The sequence below is a fragment of the Herpailurus yagouaroundi genome, unplaced genomic scaffold, assembly GCF_014898765.1.
Source record: "Herpailurus yagouaroundi ecotype Mexico unplaced genomic scaffold, PumYag 185, whole genome shotgun sequence".
Lineage (NCBI taxonomy): Eukaryota > Metazoa > Chordata > Mammalia > Carnivora > Felidae > Herpailurus > Herpailurus yagouaroundi.
The window spans coordinates 11,913,144-11,917,193 of record NW_024412416.1 but is presented as its reverse complement, the minus strand read 5'-3'; the positions used below and the strand labels follow the sequence as shown (position 1 = coordinate 11,917,193).

The 4,050-nt window shown below is 48.6% G+C and overlaps 1 long non-coding RNA gene across 1 annotated transcript in view; it reads right to left on the bottom strand.

Annotated features, from left to right (window-relative positions):
* The window catches only part of LOC121042445 (uncharacterized), a 16,382-nt gene extending 13,527 nt beyond the window's left edge, over nucleotides 1-2,855 (bottom strand). The window contains exon 1 of the long non-coding RNA XR_005796202.1: nucleotides 2,836-2,855. This is a non-coding gene — a long non-coding RNA (uncharacterized LOC121042445). The remainder of the gene's footprint in view (nucleotides 1-2,835) is intronic.
* Between the last annotated feature and the right edge of the window lie 1,195 nt (nucleotides 2,856-4,050).

The following is a 4,050-nucleotide window of genomic DNA, read 5'->3' as shown; positions in this document are numbered from 1 at the left end:
CGCCTCAGCCGCGGCCGCTTCGCTCCCGCGGGCCTGAGGGTCGCCCAGGCGCAGCTTCCCGCCGGCCGGCGGGCCCCGCGGCCGCGGCGGAGCGCCTGACAGCTCGGGGTGCTGCTGCCTCTCCGGCCATCTTGTGCCGTGTGTGTGTGGTGTCTCTCTCCCGTCTCCTCTCTCGGCTTTACTCCCTCCTCCTCCTCCCCCCGCCCCACACACCACACAACATGGCCTCTTCGCTGCGGCGGCGGCTGCGGCGGCAGCAGCAGCTCCACCGCGCTCCTGCCCGCTCCCCTCCCCCACTCTCCCCGCCTCCCGCCCGCAGCCCCTGGTCCCAGCGCGCACGCGCGCTGCCGCCCGCCCGCCTCGCCCATTGGCTCCGCGAGCTTCCTGCCACCCCTTCCCGGGAGCGGCCTCACGCACGCTCGCAGGCGTCTTCCTCCCTCCTAACAACAACTACTTCGGCGCTATTGGCTAATTTTGATCCCACCCCTTCGGCTGCCTCCGCGCGGATAGGCTGACCTTAGTGCCATTCACCTCCCTTAGGTGTTTCTGGTTTTCTTGAGGGGCACCAGCCCGCGATTGGCTGGTGATGGAACCTTTGGGTTTGGAGCTGAGCTGTTGCTTTTCGCCCCGCAGTGCGGACCCCTCCAGGCTGGCTGGGGAGGGGAGGGGTGCGGGTGGTGGTTCCTGGCGCATGCTAGGCCAGGTAGAATTTAGTACAGAGACCTTCACTTCTGGTTAATAGCTTCACTTCTGGAAAAAGCTCGGAATGCAGTGCTTCTGAGCTCAGATTTTTGTCTTCTTTTTTTAGAAAAAGGAAAATGACTGACAGGCTGATAAGCAAACAAGATGCAGGTTCATAGCCCTTGGGCAAGCAGCCATGTCTCCTCAGCTGTAGAACTCAAGATCTAACCAACCAGTCTTTCCCTAAGGGTCACAAAGTCAGGACCAGTGGTTTTTACAACCAAGCACATATCCCCAAGCCCAATAACCAAATTGAGTTGCCATCTACTTAAGGGTTGGTAAGCTTCCGGTTGCCCATTTATGCGAGGCAGCCTATTCATAATGTACAGTGTCCTTAGAACTTACTGAATCAGTATTTCATAATCTTGGTTGGACTTGATTCCACCCTTTAGGGCAGTATTTGTTTAAAGGGGTAATTTTAACTTGAACAGTCACAGTCTACCTGTCCAACCTTCTCCCTGAGAAACCAGGCAAAATAAACTTAATTTACTTTAAGAAAATCTCACTATTTTTCACTATGTCTTCCTACTTTGATCTGGAAGCTATTCTAGGCATTCAACAGGAATAACTGAAAATCTAAACTTCCCAGAAATGGATGAGAAAGGAAAAAGTGGCTCTCTCCCACTGCCACCACTATAGAAATCTTGCTTCTTTTGGCAGGGAATCTAGGGAAATGGAAGAGAACACCAGAGGCTCTTAGTTTTAACAGATTTATTTGCAAGGCTGATTCTTGGGGCAACTATAAATTCTCTAGAGACCCTGCCCCTGGGTTAGAATGTTAAATACTCATCAGGCCCAGGAACTAGCTCTGGTCCTTCTTTTAAAAAGAGCACAGGGGGCGCCTGGGTGGCGCAGTCGGATAAGCGTCCGACTTCAGCCAGGTCACGATCTCGTGGTCCGTGAGTTCGAGCCCCGCGTCAGGCTCTGGGCTGATGGCTCGGAGCCTGGAGCCTGTTTCCGATTCTGTGTCTCCCTCTCTCTCTGCCCCTCCCCCGCTCATGCTCTGTCTCTCTCTGTCCCAAAAATAAATAAACGTTGAATAAAAAGAGCACAGTTGAAGGGTACCTGGGTGGCTCAGTCAGTTGAGTGCCTGACTTCGGTTCAGGTCATGATCTCACACTTTATGGGTTTGAGCCCCATGTCCGACAGCCCCCTGCTTCTGATTCTATGTCTCCCTCTCTCTTTCTGTCCCTCCCTCACTCTCTCTCTCTCTCTCTCTCTCTCTCTCTCAAAAATAAACATTTAAAAACAATTTTTTAATAAAAAAAAATACCACAGTTGTTAATTGCCTTGGCTCAAATTGGCATCAATTACTTAGGGCAGAGCTAAGACTAGAACCTAAGTCTCCTGACTCATAGATTGTGGATTCCTTCTATGCAACCTGGCCATTCACCCTAGCAATATAAGTTTAGTTTTAAGTGCTTCTTTAATTAAATTTTCTCCATTTAATTTCCAACAGACGTCCCCATATACAGTCTAGCTTTGAACACCGTAGACCTGCAACAAGACTTCTTTCTCTGAATTAGCGCCACCCTGAACCCTTTTTCTTCATTCTTCCCTGTGTGTTCTTGCTATGCTATTGTTCACTCCTTTTCCCTTCCTACCACTACCTTAAATCCATCTGTGATTCTACTTTTCCATATGCTTCACCAAGTATTCTGTGCCAGCAAAACAGACCTGAACAGGCCTTTATTAAAAATAGTAATGTCTGGGGGCGCCTTGGGTGGCTCAGATGGTTAAGTGTCCGACTTCAGCTCAGATCATGATATCACCATCCATGAGTTTGAGCCCCACATCAGGCTCTGGGCTGAAAGCTCAGAGCCTTGGAGCCTGCTTCAGATTCTGTGTCTCCCTCCCTGTCTGCCCCTCCCCTGCTCTCTCTCTCTCTCTCAAAAATAAATAAACATTAGGGGGAAAAATAGTAATAGCTGAAAAGCCTTGAGTTAGCTATGTGCCAGGCATTGTTCTCACCCCTCATTGTAGATTAATTGAGCACCCCTATGAGAGACTATTATTATCCCTCTGTATTATCTTTATTAGGAAACTGAGGTGCAAGGAGTTTAGTTTGCCTAGGCTCACACCAACAAGACTTACCAGAACCAGGATCGAGCCCAGGTGGTCTGGCCCTGGACCCATTCCCTTCAGCCTCTCCCAGTTTCTTTTTGAAGACTGCACCTTGCCAGAGAAGTTCAGTTGGATCCCTGTCATGTGGGTCTGTCTAATTTGCCAGCTGCCCCATCATCGACTTCATTGAAATGTTCCACCTTCAGAATTGGGCCTCCCTCCAGTTGGGAAATATCTGGTCCATCCTAGGTGAATTCCCAGATGCAGGCCCCACCCTGTTACTGTCAAACTCCTTGCACGCCATGTGGGAAACATCTAGGTCTTGTTTTGTTTTATCTTTGAGCGTGGACCCACACAGCTCAACCGTGGGGTGACTCCCTTAGGCAGCTTACATAAAGTAGCTTTCTTCTCCCAAGCTTCTATCCCACACAACATCCTCTTCAGAGAAAGCCCTTATCGGCCACGTTGAAACTTTATTCCCCACCACACGTGACAGCCATAATTTCCTTTGCCATATCTTTAGCGTGTCTTTAGCCATCCTTCATTAAAGTTAGACTAGCTCTGCCCTAAATTAAAGGCACCTGACACCTGGAGGACCCCATCCCATCCCCTCCACTGTTCTTTTTCGGGCTAAGTGATCTGCCAATGAATGGAGAAGAGATCCCTCCCTCCCCCACAATGGCTTCTATTACTGCTGTTTCTTTGCAGGGGAAGATGAAGAGCCCTTAGCCTTGGCTCACGTGAAGGAAAGACCTCTGTGTGTGCTCTGAGTAGTTGTGGTCCTATTTAATTGTGACCGAATGAAAATACAGATGGGCCGAGAATATTCTGTAAGGATACAAGGATTTGTTTACACTGGTTGCCTCCATGGAGATCTCAAAGGTAGAGAATGAAGTAGGAACTGGGAATGTCACTTTCCACTTTATACCCACTGGTGATTTTTGAAATTTGAACCATGTGAATGTAATACTTTTTTAAATAAAGAAAGAAAAGAAAAACCTGAAATCCAAATAATCTGCTGAGCTAAAAGCTGACACTGTTAGACAGGAAGGTAACTTTTTCTTTTAACTATTTAATTGTGACATCTGCATTTGTTATAATAAACACTTTTTAAAAAAATGAAATAAAGGTCACACAATGGTTGGTACCTCCAGGGATATGAATAGCATTTAAAATGTCCCTGGTTGGGGCGCCTGGGTGGCTCAGTCAGTTAAGTGGCCAACTCAGGCTCAGATCATGATCTTA